Raw genomic sequence first — 21,675 nt, 5'->3', positions numbered from 1 at the left:
AGTGACCAGAGCGCCGATCGGACCGCACAGAGGCAGGTGAGAGACCTCCGGCAGTCTGTTTTACCGATCGGTACCCCCGCAGTAACACTGCGGGGGTACCGATCGGTAAGTGACAGGGGACTCCCCGCGGCCTCAGCGTTTAAGGAGTTAATGTCACGCTGCAGCGCGATCGCTGCAGCGTGTCATTAACGGTGAGGTGCCGGCTGCTAATTGCAGCCGGCCCCCACCTGCTATGAAGCGTGCTCCGCTCCGGAGCGCGCTCCATAGCTCAGGACGTACCAGTACGTCCAGGGTCATCTGGGGACAGACTTCCAGGACGTAACCGGGGTTAAAGAGGATGTTCCATCAGGTACATCCTCTTTAATCTGATCCAGGGATAGAAAGGTGCAGTCACGGGGAAGCCGATGCCGTGGTTCAAAAAACGGTTGGTTCTATCAACTGGTCCCGGGCCCGAGCTGAAGCACTGGAGACTGGCTGGCCCGCCCCCAGTGGGAGGGTTCCCCGGCCCCTGTATGATGCGGCTCCATTTATTCTAATGAACACGTGTCATAGAAGGGAGAGAATTCCCTCCCACTGGGGGCAGGCCGGCCCGCCTCCTGTGCTTCAGCTCCGGCCCGGGACCCGCTGATAGAACGGTGTCTTACACGGGAACCGGGCCGCGGTTCAAAAACGGACTGCGGCTCTGGCTTCCCCGTGATGGCGCCGTTCTATCCCTGGGTCAGATTACATTACAGATGGTACATCCTCTTTATAGAACTCTCAGTTTCAAGATGGGTCATCTCATTGAAGTGTCAGGTTATAGCTGTCCATAGAAGTCTATGCTTCTGTTGTTACTCTCTGTTGTGTGTGCAATGTACGGGAGACATCATAACAGCTAGTCTCCACCTACTAACTAAAGTACAACTGAAAACTACAGCTAAAGTCTGCAGAGCAGAGATCTGGTGAAAATGACATGGTGATTCAAGAGTGAGTCAAGAGTCTCAGAACACCCTTTTCATTTCGGAAATTAAAAAAAAAAATTACATACCTGTATACCTCAGCAAGTAATGGGTGAGGGGAGCTATCTTTTATGTTAAGTCTGGGACATGTAACACGAATCAACAAACTGGTTGCCGTTATTGAGATAATTAATCAATAATTCTTCATGCTCTAGAATACCACCAATATTCATGTATCTGGGTTCACAACATACACAATACAAGGTCTCCAAACTTTGGCATTAGCATATTGCATGTCAGTGTGGCAAAAATAGAAGGTTAACTCATGTGTGGTTGCTTTTGTTTAGACTTTTATTTCTTAAACAATCTTGCATTGGTGTGGCTGTGTGTAACAGATACTGTAGGTGGTTAGTGTCTAGGGGGCAGGGGACGGACGCTAACCACCTCCAGTATGTGTTACACACAGCCAAACCAATGCAAGATTGTTAAAGGAATAAAAGTCTAAATGAAGAGGACCAAACATGATTGAACCTCCTATTTTTATCATATTCACATGCAATATGCTAATGCTAAAGATGTTTTGCAAAAAAACCTTCCTCTATTATTATTATTATTTATTTATTTACATTTTTTTATGTTTACATCAACATTATTCATATGGACAAACTATGGTCCATGCTCCCTCTTTGCCAGTATTTGGTCTTTTCTCTGTTCAAAAAAGAGACCAAGCACAGGAAGTCCCACTTTTTTGTGCGCTTATGCAAAGAGAGACACCTGTTCATCATGCAGGTTATATATCAACTAAGGGCAGTTAACTGAGGCTAATTATATTATTAACTTTTGCTAATTATTTTATCAACTATGCATGCTTACCAGAGGAAAATGTTACTGTGTGGTTACAGAGGTTTTGGTGTTGTGCGACAGGAGAACTGACCATGCAATGCGAGCACCCCCAGGATTCTCTGCTACTGAATATGTATGTGAATCAGCTGTATACATCGACAATAAAGACTTGTCCTACTCTGTGCTTGCTCAATAAGCCAGGTCTGTGAGTGTGTAAAGGACTGGACTTCCTGTAATTGGTCTCTTTTTTATAACAGAGAAAAGATCAATTAATGGCACAGAGGGAGGATGGACCACAGTTTGATAGGAAGGGAGACACCTAATGGCCATATGTGTAACGTTTATTTAAACATAGAATAAAGAGCATATAAGAGTATATATAAGAATAGAGTATATTACAAAACTGCTTGCGACCACAACCCTTGTTGATTTCTTGAAAAAAAAAAAAAAGCAACTGTGTCTCTTTAAAAGAAATGACACATCTGTACACACACATAGGCACTTGAATAACAAATAACCAGAACAGTATGAACAAATATAAAGTAGGCTGAAAGAAAGCGATCAGTCTAATCTGAAAAGCAGGCATGAATTTCGGAAATAGGTTCCGGCAGAGTACACAGTTTACTGCCTATTAAGCATAAGATGAGTGCGGTGATGGAATTTGTGTTCGGAGTTGCCGGGTTGTCATCTCTGTGTGCTTCCCTTGAAATCTGGTCCCGTTGACAAGACATTAATGATTAATTGGAAAACTTACAGTAAATGTTGATATAAAACCCTGAGCATTGTTCACTTCAGTCTCCCTGTGAGAGCTCAATCTAATCAGGCTCCTTGTAAATCCACAAATGAGTTGATCTTCTAGAAGAGTATTGGCCCGCAAACCAGTCATCTATATCAGCCCGGTAATTGGTCCCACATGGGCATATTTGAAGTAAATTGGCTAATCACTAAATCTTTCACTATCGGTGGTCCCTGAAGGCAAATTTAAAAGCCACTGTGCTAGACCGTGAACATATCTAAAAATACGATGCAACCTCAATAATGTAACTGTGCCTTATGGCTTAAACTTCACATGTATCCGAGCTATTCTGCAACGACACACTGTGCTATCGCAGAGATTCTTATGCTTGATTTCTGCAGGATAACCTTAGGCCTCATATACTTGTTCCATATAGAATAGGTCCCCAATAATGATCATATGTTATTCATCTATTTTGCTATATGGCTGTCTATGCCTTCCATATATTCCAGTATGCAGCATGGGCTTAATGATGGCAGTATGTTCCCAGCAGAGCGAGGTCAAAGGAGAATAATAAAAACACATCTGTTTTATGGATCTGTATTTGACATCAGTAGGTCATCCATATTATGGATCAATATTTCTGTTTGCAGTTCAATAGTACTTAAACATCATCCGACTTCCAGAATAAAGGGGGAAAAAAACAGCATTAAACACAAACAGTCTGTATTGGTGTCCATTTTTAGCTCGACATTTGGTAAAACCTTTACTAGCAAACTACAGTGTCATAAAGAACACATAAAACAGCTATGATGAGGCATGCAGATGGATATGAGGGATCATGCTATGGCAATGTAGCGTGTACAGACATAATACTTGTATTGTACCCTATAAGGGATGCTCTCCAATATAGCATGCAATAAAGTAAGTTATGTGTTAGGAACTTACCTGACCGAGATCCAGCACCGTCCTCAGCCTCCGGCCGCTGCCACCCATTCTGCAGTGTTACAGCTGCATGTAATAAAGACTCAGGAGTCCGGACCAATGATGTTCTAGTCTGGGCTCCTGGTCTAGTATTTAAGAAGCCAGCAGTCATTTACTGATCACTGGCTAGTAGGTCAACTCCCTGGTCCCAGCTTCCCTGTCTACTCCTGCGATCCCCGTTCCTAACCCCTCTGTTTTGCTCGACTTGTGTTCTGACCTCCTGCCTGACTATTTGACTATCCGATTGTTTGCTGACTTTGTACCGCGTTGTCCGTCTGGTTCTGACTTGGCTTGTTCACTATCCTTATTGTGTTTGTTTGTCTGTCCTGTTTAGCGTTCCACATATACAGCATAGGGAGCGCCTTCGTGGTTGTCCACGGCCGCCTAGGGCCGACTGAGGCAAATAGGTAGAGAGAGTGGGTGGGTTCAGACTCAGGGCCAACTGTCTTGATGTGTCCGTACCTCCCTGTCCTGACATTATGATTTTCATTTTCTTGTATTTGTACAGAATGGATTTTTTAGGCATCATATTACAAACATGCCAAAAAACGGTAGATAGATAAATATAAGGTAGATAGATAGATAGATAGATAGATAGATAGATAGATGCAGAGAATCCACAGCACGCCAGCGTAGTGAAAAAGCTCAATAAGCTGTGTTTATTCAGTCAATGCATGCAACGTTTCAGTGACTCTGTCACTATTTTCAAGAGTCACTGAAACGTTGCGTTTGGAGTGTTGCACTATGAATTGACTGAATAAACACAGCTTATTGAGCTTTTTCACTACGCTGGAGTGTTGTGGATTCTCTGCATAAATACTCACTACGATCTTTGGTCTGGATCAAGATCCGCTGGCACCACCAATACTACATTAAAGCAGTGCTGCTTCTTCTCTTTTACTAGATAGATAGATAGATAGATAGATAGATTATGGGGTAGATAGATAGTCCTCTATATCTCTAAGCAGCACAACCTTGAAGTAATATACGGGTGCCAGGAGGTGGTCTCGACCATTGAAACGTTGCACCGACTTTTGATTGCTGTGCTACATCACTATGCAATAAAATCCTTCACGTTTTTTATTGAAATGGATGTGCTGTGGGCGATTTTTTGGAATTTAGATAGATAATATATGGGATAGATAGATAGATAAATTTTCAAGCATGCTTGAAAATGGTTCTGTGAGAGAACTGAAACGTTGCATCCTGTGTTTTTGCACATTTTTGTAATAAACCACCACCTTTTTTCACCTTGTGCTGGAGTGCTTTGGATTTTCGTGTGACACTTGGGGATCCCCCTTGTCAAGGGATTTGCATCCAACTGCGCCCGCTACACCTGTGAAGAAGTGCGGATCCTTTCTCCTCTCTAGATAGATAGATAGGAGATAGATGATAGATAGATAATAGATAGATAGGAGAGAGATAGATAGGAGAGAGATAGATAAATAGATAGATAGATAGATAGATAGATAGGAGATAGATGATAGATAGATAATAGATAGATAGATAGATAGATAGATAGATAGATAGATAGATAGATAAATATATGGGATGGATAGATTCTATGCGAGGAACTGTTAATGTTAAGCTAAATCTGGACTCTCCGCCTTGATTACATTATATAAACATTGCACCACCAACAGCCATATATTCAAGCATCAAATTAAAGTAAAATTTATGGCTCCCCCCGCTTCTGCCGGTCTCCCGGGGATGAGGAAAGCCTTACATTCCAATAATTAATTATCTCATTTATTTGGTAGGGTAATGAAGAGATTTGTTGTGCACAGGCAGCAGTGTCTACATGTGGCTTCTAATCTATGCTGTTTTATATGGAGGGGCCTCCTAATAGAAATTATTTAGGGGCACTTCCAGTTAAAAAGTCTTCTTTAGGTTTCTGTCTCGAAATAAATACTTGTTATCTAGCTAGTGGTTTTGTAGTACTATCAACTGGGATTACTCTTTTTCATTGTGTTTTAACCATTTTATTGAAAATCTTAGTGAATAAAAAAAAAAAGATAAAATCTTTATTGCATTTACAGTATCATTATCTACTTGTCTGGTAAAATGTAGAACTTCATATCCAACAAAACATTGCAAAGAGACACACTACAGTAATCGGACAGAAGATGCAAGTCTATCACAGTGGCTTAGGACGTATGATAACATTAGTGCATTCTGCTTGACATGGAACCATAAACAGTATAAATGTCAGTATAATGTTAAAAGGGTTGACCAAGATTAAAAAATAAATAAATGTATATATATATATATATATATATATATATATATATATATATATTTATTTATTTTTTAAACAGTGCCACTCGTGTTCTCAGTTTGTTTGTGGTATTGCAACTACTCTCCGGTGCTCCACTTCCTCCATATGCTCGTCCATGCTGATAACTCCTGCAGACAAGAGGTGGGCAGGAGCATGTTGCCGGCACTGCAAGCAGTAATATCAGGCAGCTATTGATCACTGTCCATGCACCCTCCCCCTCTCATCTTCTCATCTGCAGAAGTATCGTCACAGACACGCAGATTGAGGAAGTGGAGTGCCAAAGAGCAGAAAGGATAGGACCCTTTCTGTTCTCTGGATATCCCCCTTTAAGGCCATATTCACACTCTGTATGAACATTGGCCATCGTTTGTCCTGACCAGGGTCAAAAAACGGAGGATGTGTGTGATTTTCACTTTATTTGAATTGGAAGGCAGGCACATTTGGGTGTGCCCGCATTCTATCTAGCCATAGAGCACAATGTAAAGTACATCTGGAGCCGTAGTTTACATTGTGTGCACAGGCTTTGTTGTGAGACTCCTTTTCACTGAACCACAGTCGTAGTGTATTCACTATGGGCGTGATTCCATGCGATCTAATGTAATGCCGCAGCGTCATTAAACAACAACCGTTGTTTCAATCTGCAACAACGGCTATTGTTTAATTAAAAAATACAATAAAGCCTAATACTGTATAGCTAGTCAAAAATAGTGTCTAAAATATAATAAATCTTGCCTAAGAAATGTATGCCAGTTTTTGGAGACAGAATTCTAGTGCATTTAGCACGGTAAATATACCCAACTGCATGTAGCATTAGGATCAGTGGTTGTTGCCCGTTGCCTAAAATACTTTGCCCTGTAACAATGACAGTTTTGCTTCAGGCAGTGTTCTATATCGAATTAAGGGTTCACGTGGACAAAACCTGCATGGGTTTAACACAGAAACCTTACAGAAACTACATGGTGTTACTGTAGTAAGATGTGGGAGATGTAAAAAGCAGATGAACATGTGACATTTTTCTTTCTCTCAGTGATCATCCTCTGAAGCTTCCATTGAAATGGCACACACCATATGACAAATAAAGTCTGGGTGTCTGCATACTTGGTACATTTGTTCGAAAATAATACCTACACCGAAAATAAGACCTAGCTTCATTTTGCAGGCTTTTTGGAGTGGGCTAAAAATGTAAGTCCTACTCCAAAAATAAGCACTAGTCAGCTGACCAGATTCCTGACACCGGGTGTCTGAGCATCAGCCAATCAGTGCCAGACTTGTTATGCTCCACCCCCACTGGCTCAACACAATCTGCAGGGGAGGCAGGAACGGTAAGAAGATGCACAGTAGGTGACATTGAACATGGGGGGGGGGGGCAAATACTGGGGGGGGGAGGTAGAAAGTATGGGGACTATCTACAGAGGGGGAGGGAGGTATATAGTATGGGGAAGAACTGCAGAGAGGGGAAGGAAGTATACAGTATGGAGGAACAACTACAGGGGAACTTACAGTATAGAAGCCTAACAATAGTAGGTCATACAGTATGGGGGATAACTGTATACTGTATAGAATGAGGCTACAGTGTTGGGGCATAATGTGTTTCTCCAAAAATAAGACCTATTCTGAAAATAAGCTCCTTCTTTAGCCCTTTTATCAAAGAAAAAATAATAATACATGACCCTTTCTTATTTTCTGAGAAACACACTATGTATCCTCTCTTTTTGAGACACCATCACCAAATCCAATTGAACAGTGCCAATGGGCACCATGTATTCCAGTTATAAGTATATACAATATTCCAACTCTACACTGTGGGAACATTACTTTTGAGAAAGTATAACATATATAAACTAAAAATCACACTCTGGATGAACTTTACTCACCTCTTTACTCTCAATAGCTCAGGTTTGATTTAACTAGACAGACCTATGCTGGAGATGCCTTGCGATCCACTACTAGTCTGTGGGAGCTGGCCATGAAAAGAGCATGAATATTGGACACCCTATTGGGAACCCCAGATTGTGCCTATGGTGTCTGAATAGCATGGTCACAGTACAGAAACAGACTCACAGCCGAGGGGGAGGGGGGGGGGGAGGTATCAGGTAGAGAACCCGATCAATAGGTGCATAATAGCAGCTTAAGAAACTGATAACATCAGATTGCTGATCAAACCTAAGCATGCTCTTCATTTCCTGTGTATATAAAAGATGACTCAGCGTTAAAAGGAGTTGTCTTATCAGGATAGCCCCCTTAGATAAGTCCCTTTAGGTACATAGACATCAAAAAGGGCATTTATAAGCGAAGCAGTGGCTCTTACAAGGGAAATGCATTGCTTACACAACTGGACTGTGAGACAACTACTTTACAGCTCACATTTCACGGAACATTAGGTAAATATACAGAACAGATGATATAGCTGATTTATGCTGTATATTTATCTATTTACTGAGTCTTATATATGTGTGGTGTATACATACTGGTGGTTTTTCTTCTCCCTAATGGGGGTTTAGCTTCTTGTAGTTTATTATCATTCCATCTTCATTGTAAACAGAATTATCTTAGCTCTAAGGCTACACATGACACATGGTATTGCTGAGTTCTTACCAGCTATTCTTAACCCATTTCTAATACTAAACCTCCTTTTCCTGCAACATTAGTTTTTTTATTCCCCCTCAGCCACACCACGCTTACTCAGGAGATGACAAATCTGTCACCTGGCATTTCAGTTCCATTGCCGGGGTCCTATTCCAGTGAGAAATACACTGTACATCTACAATTAAGACTACCAAAAGAAGTGGGGGGAATACCCTTCCTCTGACGGGTCTTCCTCAGAACAACGCCACCTTAAGGTGCCCTGTAAGACTTCCCTTTTGCATTCTGTCATAAAAATAAATAACACAAAACAAAAAGCCCACACCCAAACACCAATACAGTCAAAACAAACTACAACAAGGGCAGGCGAGCTGAAACTGGTTCACCGGGAAACTGATGCTCCACCTCTTCCCCATCTCTTCTTATAGGCTCCAGCTCCTCCCTGGTAAGTGGCCTCACTTAATATCTCCCACCCTCCTTGCCAGCTCCTCTCCACCCCATCTGACCTAACGGTAACCCCAAACAACCTCACCTCTTAACCCTCACTACCACTTAGGCCTACAATCCCAGCTAACCTGGTCATGCTGGGCCGGTTCCTGCAGCCAATAAGCAAAGTTGCGGTTTAGAGTAAAGACGAGGGACAAAGCAGCAAACGGACACATGATACTGTATGTCCAAGTCCACCTCAGATCTCCTTTTTCTTGCGGCTTAGTTGTATTTTCTTTCTGATCACTTTTGCGACCGAAAGGAGCGGAGGTAAAAAGAGCTGGAGAAAAGAAATAACAAGGTAAACATCAACACGGGGTGTTGGCTTCTATACAATTCTGCTTTTAGCATACTCTCAAAACATTTAGTTACTGTTAGTTACGGTTAGTTTTGATACATCACATTAAAAAAAAGAAAAAAAAATTCAGTATTTGGCAAAAAATTTATTTTACTTGAAAATCTGAACTTGTAAAGTTAGAAAGAATCTATTGGAATGTTAGAACTTTCAGTATCCGCTCTATCTATTTCCTTAGTTTATCTTGTTGTATATACGGCAGAGAATACTGTCTTAAAGATTTGTAGCCTCGGTATATAGCAGAACCCTAAGGCACAAAACGCAGTGCCTGGCAGGTTTCCTTATTGCTTGCTGTGATCAAAGCACATGTAGAAGAAATCTTGGCTTTCTATGCCTGGAACTGTCCTTAAAGGGGAACTGTCATGAATCTTTAATATGCTATCAGTGTTATTAAAAGGAGATTTTTTCCTAATTGATCTTTAAGTGTCTAGTGCTCAAAACATAGCCTCGCATTACAGCAGTAACAAAATGCTGTATCTAGTCAAACTCCGCATGCCCCGGTCTCTTAGGGGAATCAGACATCGTAATGGCACAGTAAAGATAAAGTATGTGACCTGGAAAAGGTAAAGAATAGCTGAATAGCACAGAAAGTGGTCTGTGTTGTAGAGGTAAGCCTCATTCACACATGCTGATTCCATAGCTGTTCCATATTTTATGGGCTTAAATACAGAAAATGCATTTACATTTTTCAATGTTGCAAGTTTTTTTTTTTTTTGCATATGTTATTTTTACTTTTATCCGTGGGCTATATAAGGGAATATTAACAAATGTGTTGCAAAAACGTCTTTTTTGCTAATGAAAAGTTCAGTTCCCATTATCTGAATGGCGTTGTTTTGGCAGCACTCGCATGGGCTTCTGTGAGCTACATTAAGGCTATGTTCCCACGCTGTATTTTTTCTTAGTATTTTGCTCAGAAAGGTTATGTTCACACACTGTTAAGTGGATGGCCGCCATTTAATGTGAAATAATTACCGTTATTTAACAACGTCCATTTTTTTGAAAAATAACAGCAGTTGTTTGCCATTGAATGACAGCCATCCACTCAATTTCAACAGTGTGTGAGCATAGCCTTACTGTGTTTTTCAATCTACTCCTGGTTTTGATTAAAAAATGCTGACCACAATACTGACCAAAAATACTGTGTGAACGTAGTCTTATAGTAAAATTGTATAGTGAAATTGTCACAGAAATCTCTGACACAAATACGCTGTGTATGAATTCATCCTGAGATCCATATTTTTACCTACAATGTGGGCTTGTGATGTGATGTTTCATTCTCTTTCTTTCTTTCTTTTTTTTTTTTTTGGGGGGGGGGGGGGGATTGGGGAAGATGCAAATGGTGAGTACAAAGACGTTTTAGCTTAAAAAGCCTTAAAGTGAATCCTTGATAACACATTGATGCTAGCTGGAACTTGCAAGATCAGGTGTTGCAGGACACTTGTCATAGGGCACTTGTCATGGGACTCGAAGTGGTATAAGCCCTTCCTCATTTCCCAACACATGCCTGTTAAAGATGTAGGTGTAGTCCTGGTTTCCCTTGTAGTGTGTGCGATTGAGTAACCACCAGATCGCTTAACCACTTGGATAACCTTACTGGCAAAATTTCAGTAAAGTGCAATTTTAGTAACAAGTTCACAGTATCTGTTTTGCACTTGATTGATGATTGCAAGCCTTTTTCCCTTTCATACTGGTGTTAGTTACTTGCGTTTTCCCTTTTATACTGGGGGTAGTTACATGGCAGTTTTGGGCTTTAGATATAAAATATTTGTATAGGAGAGTCTCTTGAATAGCTTTAGAAAATATACAACTTGTCCATGATATAAGAAAGTCTCTTGAGTAGTTTAAAGCTGAAGACCTGTACAGGTGAGTAATACAGGTCTAGTAGTACAGAACTATGCCAGGGAGACTTCAGTGTTGCTATTAGATACAGAAGATAATCTGTCCTCACAGTATTTTAAGAGAACCACCTAATACTGGAAGATATCACAGAGGTCCAGGTACAGGAATACGGGCCTCAGGAGCATTCAACTAGGTGGAGCTAATCCTTACAGATTACCCAAGGAGATTGAGCAGAGTTGGAGGTCCATGGGGGGAAAGGGGGAGGGGGTAGAGCAGACTCACAGGTGACATCTTCTTTGATCTGAGGCATCCTTTTCCCTTTTCCTCTCTATCTGGCCCAGATCTCCATAATGATTTATTCCAGCTACAATTCATCTCTTCAGAACCTGCCAGACAATCATCTTAGGCTCTGCACTCTTCCTTCAACTTCCTTTCTGTTTTTCTTACCTATCGGATCCCATACAGTAGTGATTTGGCTGTTTGGTGTCATGCACAGTAAAGTAAGTAGGTATGTGGCTTGTCCCCCTTGTGTAGGATCCCTCATATAGTAATAGTATCCCCTTCTTTTACCCCAATATAGTAAAAATGTCCCCTGATGTGCCCCCCATATAGTAATAATGCCCCCTGCTATGCACCCCCCACCATAGTAATAATGATCCACTGTTGTGTACAGCACCTCTGCCCACAGTAATAATTCCCCCTGCTGTATACAGTCCCCCACCCACAGTAATAATGCCCCAGGCTGTATACACCCGCCACTCACAGTAATAATGCCCCCTGCTATAAACCCCACACATAATAATAATGATCCACTGTTGTGTACGGCACCCTCGCCCACAGTAATAATGCCCCTGCTATCCACCCCCACCTCCCCCCTGTTATGCACTCTGCACAACCCATAGTTATAATGCCCCGTTTTGTACAGCCCGCCCACAGTAACATTGCCCCCTGCTGTATACAGCACCCCCCACCCACAGTAATATTGCCCCCTGCTGTATACAGCTCCCCACCCACAGTAATAATGCCCCATGGCCCCCTGCTGTATACAGCCCCTCACCCATAGTAATAATGCCCCCTGATCTATACAGCCCCCACACTGACATTAATAATGCCCCTAGGTGTATGCAGCCCCCACCCATAGTCATAGTGCCACCCACTCTATACAGCCCCCCACCCACAGTAATAATGCCCTACTGTATACAACCCCGACCCCCATAGTAATAATTTCCCCTGCTGTATACAGCCACCCACCCACAATAATACCCCCTGTTGTGCCCCAACATAAAAAAAATTAAACACATGATACTCACCTATTGTAGGAAAGCAGCAGGACCTTCCATCTTCTGGTTCCAGTGTCTTTCAGTTGGACGGATCCTCCAGCAGGCACGATGACATAATATCATTGCGCCTGTTGGAGAGATTACGTCACAGCTGCTCATAGGCAGCAGGCACAAGTACCCACAGACTATGACAATTACTAGAACAGCAGGATGCTGACAGGTTCTGCTGCTCTGTTCTTCTTATGTTCAGTACTGAACATAATGGCAGCGAGGCTTCCTTAGAAGCTGAGCGGCTACAGCTTCTAGGGATCCTGAAAGGGGGATGCAGGCCAGGATAAAACAGCAGGCCACATAGAGCCCACGGGCTGTACTTTGCCGAGGTCTGATATAGAAAGTTGTGGTCATCCAAAGAACTTCTTGAATAGAACATTTGAGAAGATTGGTCTCCCTAGACGTAGACAGGTTTGGTCCCTCTGTAATGGTGGTTGCCCAATTAGAGTTTAACAGGCCATAAAAACAAAATACTGTATTTCTCCACAGGAATAAACTAAACAAACTACAGGCTAGTCTAACTAATCTCCCTACTAGGAACTAGCTGGGACATTAACTGTATCTATTTATTAGCTGACAGATTCCCTTTAAGATTCAACCACTTGTGTCAACTTAAAGTGTCACTGTTATTACATTATTTTTTTTTTGCAGAAGTCAATAGTACAGGTGATTTTAAGAAACGTTGTAATTGGGGTTATTAGCCAAAAAATGCGATTTTATCATAAAAAAGCAGTTTGAAGCTCTTCCCCCTGTCTTCATTGTTCTCCATAGAGGGGAGAGATGAGGCACCAAACAGGACAACAAAGAGTTAATTTACAGCTACATCACCAGACTCTCTCCTCTGACAGCACTGACCTCTCTGACCTCTGAATATCCGTTTTCAGCGGCTCCCTGCTGTGTAATCCTTTGTTCTCTGCTGCCAACTAATCCCCCTCCTTCATCCTCCCCCCTCCATAGAATAGACAGGATCCGACTGATGTAAAACAGTCGAGAGTTCCTGATTCTGAGCAGTGGATGATAGAAAGGAGAGGAGGGGGGACCTGGGAAAAGGCTTTTTACATGCAGATAATGGCATATTTGCCTAATAAACCCCATTACAAAGTTGCTTAAAATCGCCTGGACTATTAATTTGTAAAAAAAAAATTAAGGACAGTGACTCTTTAACCCTTTGAGGACCAGGCCTAAAATGACCCAGTGGACCACGCAAATTTTCATTTTTGCGTTTTCGTTTTCCCCTTCTCCCCTTCTAAGAGCTCTAGCACTTTCAGTTTTCTATCTACAGGGCCATGTGAGGGCTTGTATTTTACAGGAGTAGTTTTACTTTGTAATGGTGTCTTTCATTTTACCATAACATGTATGATGGAACCCCAAAATTAATATTTATGAAGATTTAAATTGGTGAAATCGTAAAAAAGAAAGCAATATGGTAACGTTTGGGGGGTTCCTGTGTCTACGTAATGCACTATATGGTAAAAGCGACACAATACCATTATTCTATAGGTCAGTCCGAACACAACCATATGCAGGTTACACAGATTCTCTAATGTTATATATACTGTATATTTTTAAGTTAAATCCTTCTCCCCCCCCAATTAATTAATAATAAAATGGCTGCTTATAACGGTTTTATTTTTCCACCTACAGGGCTATATGGGGTGTCATTTTTTTTCTGCCATGATCTCTATTTTTTATTAATACCATATTTGTGAAGATCGGACGTTTTGATCACTTTTTATTTACTTTTTTTATATACTGTATATAATGTAACAAAAAATTGGTAATCCTGGCACTTTTTTCACTCTTTTCATTTACGCCGTTCGCCGTTAGTGATGACGCTTCTTATATTTTAATAGATCGGACAATTACGCATGCTAGGGTATATTATATGTTTATTTATTTATATATGTTTTATTTATATAATAGGAAAGGGGGTGATTTGAACTTTTATTGGGGGAGGGGCTTTGGGGTAGTTTAATAATGTTTTTTACGTTTTTTCTTTACATATTTTAAGTCCCTTTGGGGGACTTTTACATACACCTGTGATTATTCACACTGATCACTGCTATGCTATAGGCATAGCATTGATCAGTGTGATAGGCAATCTGAGCAGACCGCCGATCGGACCACGCAGAGGCAGGTGAGAGACCTCCGGCGGTCCGTTACAATGATAGGGAGCCCCGCCGCGGGGGTCCCGATCGTTAAGTGACAGGGGACTCCCCCTATCACACTTAAACGCCGTTTAAGGAGTTAATGACACACTGCAGTACGATCGCTGCAGTCTGTCATTAACGGTGAGGTGCTGGTTGCTCACTGCAGCCGGACCCCACCTCCTATGAAGAGCGCTTCACTCCGGAGCATGCTTCATAGGTCAGGGCGTACAGGTACGCCCACGGTCTTCTGGGCACAGACTTTCAGGGCGTACCTGTATGCCCTAGGTCGTCTAGGCGTTAAAATGAACCCACCTGGAGAAAAAGGGTCAGCATTATAACAGAGCAGAGGATTGGGATTTGCAGGGTTTAGAGCCCTGCAGTTCCCCACACAGATGTTGGTGGCAGCAGAGGTGACCGTGTCACCTCTTACTGCTGCCAGTCAACTGTATGTACATTTAAAATATAAATTTTTTCTAATAAAATTATATTACAAATTAATATATCTTTATTAAAGCAATGTATTAAAAACTATTTGTCCAACCCTTCTCTCCCCCAACATCATCTGTCAGAGAAGAGTCGTCGGGTTTTCGCCAACTTTTGACTAAGGCATAGGGGTGCCTATAAATTGGGACTGATTAGAGAATTAGTGAAATTTGCGTATATAGATCCCAAACAGATACTTATGGCCTATCCTATAGATACGAGATCAACATAAACATGAATAAAATTTGTTGTTCTATCTATATTTAGGTTCAAATACTCACAATATTCTAGTGTAAATACCATGTTTATGTTAAGAAAGAAGAGAATGGTCTATTTCCTAATTCCACCGCACAGAGGACTTATGGAAATGGATTTTTAAATCCGTATTCAACATGTATTTTTGCAAATATATGTAAAATGTATATTTCATCTCTTCTGTTCCTCACTTGAGCAGTGGCCTCAAGGTCTCATGCTCAGCTCCACCGACCGTCCTGTTGATCCCTCTGCCTCTAGCATTTTTAATACATGGTTTTATTCTTTTATGCTCTACCATCAGCTTTCACTCTTCTTTTCTTATTACATTTTAAACCATCTCCTCTAATAATATTAGACTGAGAAGAGAGATTTAATAGAAAATAAAGATGTGCAAGATTTCCATGTAAAGTTAATTGCCACCTACAGCTAAAAGGGCTGTCTCATCAAGATCACCAAGGCAAGCCTTGTCCATATATCCCCAGAGAGCTAGTGATGAGACAACCCCTTTAATTACATGTCAGACATGCGGCACTACTATTAAATGGGATAGCATTTTGTCAGATATTTTACCTGGTTGCAGTAAAGTGTCAATGTTATATGACTTATATAGGGATTTCATAATAGAAATAAATAAACGTACGTCAGAATTCTGATAAAAAGTCAGATAAATTTACCCTATTTAAGAAAGCTTTGCCACTCTGGTCCTCTATAAGATTGTTAAAACTCTAGGCACTTTTGGCCAAAAAAAAAAAAAAAAAAAAAAAAAAAAAAATATATATATATATATATATATATATATATATATATATATGGATTTATCAAGCATGGTGTAAAGTGAAACTGGTTCAGTTGCCCCTAGCAACCAATAAGATTCCACTTTTCATTTCTCACAGACTCTTTGGAAAATGAAAGGTGGAATCTGATTTGTTGCTAGGGGCAACTGAGCCAGTTTCACTTTACACCATGTTTGAAAAATCTCCCCCATAGTGATTACATTCAGACTGCAATATGTGCATATTAATTAATTTTCCCATCTCTAAAGTTTGCAATATGTTCCTAGTTTTAGCTATCAATCTACTTTATAATACATCTCCTCTGCAGTGTCTGGGTGGAGAACCTCTGTCATGTGACTATAGTATCACTAAAGGTCCTGCACCTCTTCTAGTTGCAGTTTTGTTATCATTTGAATGAAATTGGCAGTTTATTTGGATCAACCCACTTCCCCAGTGGTCATTTTGATTGTAATTTTTATTACAGCTCATAGTTAATGCTGGTAAGGAGTACATTTGGGATTTTGTGTTATAAACAGATATTGCTATGATCATCTTTCATTCTGGTTCTTCAGTTTATAAGAATTTTTTTTTATTTTTTATCTGAATTAATCATACATCACCGAGTGGAGCCCTAGAAGAGCCAAGGTTGGTACTGCCCTGACTACCTCTAACATATTAGCACATGCCAGTCTATAAAAGATCTCTTCTCCCATGTGTTGACTGATGCTAAAAAGTGTGTGACTATCCAACCTCCTTCCCCCCTCCCCATGCTGCTATCTCTATGGTTCCTATTACATGGGCCAATGGGGGCCTGATGAATACTGTAAATGAATGCTGATCTGGTAAATTGGCGCACGTGTACTGGGCCTACTACACGGCCCGATAATCATTTAGAAAGTCCAGCATGGACATCGCTACCGATGTCCTTGCGGCTCTTGCTTAAACAGTATACATTACCCATCCACGCTCCAGGGCTTTTCCTGTGGTCTGCTTCTTTCCAGATCTCGGGTGCTGTAGCTTTAGAGCGGCCTGCTTAAGCTGACAGGCCGCTCAGCCAATCACTGGCCGAGACCGCTGCAGCTAGTGATTGGCTGAGCTGGGCTAAAGCTGCAGCTTGCGGGATCCAGCAGGAAGCAGACTGCAGGAGGATCCCTAGAGCGTGGGTGGGTAATGTATACTGTTTGTAGAATTGTCAGCTACCGGTCGTGCATTGTTATTACACGTAGCGATGTGCTACGCAAGTGGGATGTTGATCAAATCCGAACGAGGACCATTACATGTCTTATAAAGTAGCGTGCATTACTTCATATCTCATCAACATTTTACACAATGGCATCTTCAGAAAACTATTACCTTTGGGTAAAGTGGTGGTTTAGGGTAAAATGTGATGACACATAATCATAGATAAATGTACATACAGGTTCAACTAGCCCATTATACTGTAAAATGAAGGCATTAGATGATGTTTGTCTGGTGAGATGCTTGTAATCGGAACAGTAAATCCTGTTCTCAAAGGCTGCTTGCTATGGGTTTAGAACTGAATCCTTGGGTAATTTCACCTTTACACTTTTATTCCTCATAAGGTTCCTCTGGCTTTATATATGTCATAAATAAATCCTCAGCCTGAATGCACACAAAGATTACCTTTATTATACTGGTCTACAGTATCTTTTTAAGTCTTCTAATGGTTACATTCTACATAAATAAACCTGGTGGTGCACATAACAAGCATTGGGTAGATTGAAGTCTCCAACAATTGGCAGTATGAGATCAGTGAGGCATGGGGTAATGTAAGCCCAGGGTGTACAGTTGCCTTATAGTTTTTTGCCTTTTGATACTGATGCCTTGCCAACCAGAACATAATTCATGGGCTTTACCATTGGTCTTTTTAAAATTTGAAATGTATTCAGGTTTCGATTGAACCATTAAATAAATCCTTTTACCCCGGCACCCGGGGCAGAGCCCACCCGAACCCCCGGTAGAGCCTCGGATACTTACCCTTCTGCAGTGATTTCCAGTCATCAGTAGTACCAGCAATTTTAAGAAACACTGTAATAGGTTTTAATAGGCAAAAAAGCCACTTTCTGTAATCAAAAACTGGTTTCCTAGCACTCCCCTCACTTCTCATCTGTGCATTATCAGGCAAAGCCATATTCATTACAGAGGAGTAAAAGATTTGCTGAGTCCATTATAACCATATATGGAGAGGGTAAGGGGTTAAGGGGGATGAGTGAGCATGAAGAGGAGACAAGCAGCTGTACAGTTGGAGACTGTCTGGGCACATAAAATGCTAGATTCAAATGCCAGAAAGGTCAGTGCTTATCTGGGAGCTTGGTGAGAGAAGATTGCAGAATGCTTTGTACAGTGCTGCCTTTTCTCCTCACTTACCCCCTCCAACCCTTCTCTTTCCATAGAGCAAAATGGAAACAGAAATACTGCTTCTTCTGGAGTGAGGGGGGGGGTAGTAAAACAGCTTTTTGAGTACAGAAATAAACTCGTATACTTAATAAAACCTATTATAGAATTTCTTAAAATTGCTTGTACTATTGATATTTATTGATTTCTGAAAAATAACATTTACATGACAATTATGCTTTAAACAGGATTTTTTTTTCCAACAAATGTTTGACAGCCCCTAAAAGTGGCAACTGTGTGCGAACATAGCCTCACATGAAAAGAGGCACAGTCAATTAAGATGTTAAATAATAAATTGTTGCAACCATACAAGCATAGTTTAAGAATCATAGCCTTAGGATATTGTCAATGTATTGTCAATGGGTCCAATAGCCAATTACAAATGTAGGAACTATGACACTGCTCTGTTTCCATGTACATAAAGAAAATGGGCAGATGATACAATACAGCAAGCAAAGCGGAAAACATATATACAACTGTCTATATAATTATATAGTGAAACAATTTTGCAGCTATGTTATTTTAGCATAGTGTCATTTATTAAATAGAATCAGCTAATATTGGAAGGTACTATACAAAAACACCAATAAAAAAAACTATTGAAACACATTAAACACAAAAAAAATATGAAACCCATAAATATTTTAAAACTGCTGACACATATGAAACCTATAAAGTATATCCAGGATGATATTAGGTTGTGTTGTGTAGTTGTTAATTTCCTGTTGGAAAATTGTTTCCTTCCGGTTGTGTTTTTGATACACAGCAACAACAGTGAAGAACGTAGGAACATAAAACTTGGTCAACAGGTGGCAAAAATCCATTTTGTAATGTAATGTTCAAACAGTTTGCATACGGTTAGAAAACCGTATTTAATATTTTCCGAGAAGTAGCCTTTAACCCCTTAAGGACCCACTGGATTTGGGCCTTGATGACCAGAACAATTCTAAGAGCCATAGGGGAAGATTTATCAAACATGGTGTAAAGTGAAACTGGCTCAGTTGCCCCTAGCAACCAATCAGATTCCACCTTTCATTTTCCAAAGAGTCTGTGAGGAATGAAAGTTGGAATCTGATTGGCTACTAGGGGCAACTGAGCCAGTTTCACTTTACGCCATGTTTGATAAAACTCCCCCAGTGTTTTTTTAGTTTTCCATTTACAGGGCCATGTAAGGGCTTGTTTTTTTCAGGAAAAAGCATATTAACTATGACAAAACCAAAATATTATTTATGGAAATTGGAGAGAAATGTATTTTTGCTAATTTTGGGAGGGGTTTCCGTGTGTACGTAATGCACTTTATGGTAAAACTGACACGTTATCTTTATTCTATACGACAGTCTAAATATAAGGATAGCCATGTGTGCACAGCTTTTTTTAAATGTTTTATTTATACAGCGCACACAGATTCTGCAGTGCTTCACCTACAGTATCTGTATGGGTTTTTTTTGGGTGTGGGAGGAAACCCACGCATGCATGAGAGAACATACAAACTCTTTGTAGATGTTGCCCTTGGTGGGATTTGAGCCTAGGACTCCAGCGCTGCAAGACTACAGTGCTACAGCCTATGGCTGTCTTCAAGCTTATGGCTATTTGCAAAGTTATTTTCTTCCTTCCAAGCTTCTGTGTCAAAAAGGCTGAGCTGAGCCACCCCTCTACCACCGCTCTCTGCAATATATGATTGATGTACAGGGCTCAGGGCTGGAAGCCAAACCCTTTGCATCAACAATGCAGAGCAGACAGGGGTGGAGGAGGGTTGTGGTGTGCATGCTGAAGCTCAGCACAGCCAAAAGGTGAATGCTAAATCTTGGCAGCAAAATTGATTGATTTTATGTCTGATTTTACAACTTTCCAAACTGCTATTAACTAAGAGACAGGTAGTGGGTTCAAAGTATGATAGTGACCAACATTACTTTGTGGTGTTTTCTCCTAAGAAGTCTTAAGAAGTGACACTTCCAGATCACAAAAAAATGGTAAGCATACAGGTTGTCATTCTGTCTTTTCCACATACTATATACTTTGTAATACTTTATAGAGAGATTGACTCTTTAGTAAAGGATCCTCTTCAAAATGACACCTGGGGTAATCGTTTCTTTCCTGAATAACCTTTTGCAAACTACAATAAAATCTCATTTTTACAGATTACATCTATTTTACTCAATTTGAGCCCTTTGCTCAATTTGTTCAGTTTTCAGATCAGTGGGGCTTCTGAAGCTTTTATGACACACACACACACACACACACACACGTATATATATATATATATATATATATATAATATATATATATATATATATATATATATATATATATATACACACACACACACATACAGTGTATATATATATATATGCAATATTGAAATATAACTATGTTGACGAATGTAAATTGTTAGACATAACCCATTTTGGTTAGATTTCAGGGTAGAATCGATATTCATGATGGTATCTTTACATTCACACTATTCAGTACTATTACTATGTATGGGGTTACTTTGAACCAACAACAAAGACAATATGATATTTCTGTTTCTATGGACATAAAGAAGATTGCAAAATAATGGGAAAATAATTTAATATTTTATATTCATGCATTTTACATTACCACACTGTTGAAAGTCCATATCACGTATAAATGACATATAGAATATATATTTTTTTGTATTTCCACAAGAACCACTAGATTTTTTGTTCAAAAGGCTGTTCATCAAGCAAGGTATAAATGTGCCTTTTATTTTATTTATTTGCTGCCTTAAGCTACTATATAATTGCAGTACAATATTGCTATACATGTAGCGTTATTTATGTCAAGGGCAATGACTGACATGTTACGTGACATGACAACAACTATGCAAGCTGTGAAGTGGGCCAGGAAAGTGCCGCAGGCACAAAGGGGATTTCCTATAGAGGGAAAAGGAAATGTTATAGACAGGAATCAGAGCTGACATAAAATATTTTGCTTAGTAATTTGAATGTATGAATATCTGTATATCTATATCTATCTATATTGGTTTCTGTATATCTAACACAAAACCTGTGTTATAAGGATAGTAAGAACCATTAAAAGAGCTTTAAGCTCTACAAAATAAATTACATGAATAGATATAGGGGTTAATTTACTAAAGTGTTCCTGACAGCAAATTATTGGGTTTTTGTCAATTTTTTTGTCCACTTTTAGTGGATCAACACTTTTACTCATGTGTGACACAATTTGTCCACAAACCAGACAA

At 40.2% G+C, this 21,675-nt stretch overlaps 1 protein-coding gene across 1 annotated transcript in view; it reads left to right on the top strand.

Annotated features, from left to right (window-relative positions):
• EDIL3 (EGF like repeats and discoidin domains 3) overlaps positions 1-21,675 on the top strand; it is a 485,725-nt gene that overhangs the window by 29,953 nt on the left and 434,097 nt on the right. The gene's annotated exons all lie outside the window — the stretch shown is intronic.

This window comes from Dendropsophus ebraccatus, chromosome 3 (genome assembly GCF_027789765.1).
Source record: "Dendropsophus ebraccatus isolate aDenEbr1 chromosome 3, aDenEbr1.pat, whole genome shotgun sequence".
NCBI lineage: Eukaryota > Metazoa > Chordata > Amphibia > Anura > Hylidae > Dendropsophus > Dendropsophus ebraccatus.
Note: the sequence above shows the minus strand (reverse complement) of the source record. Positions and strands in the feature narration are given on the sequence as shown.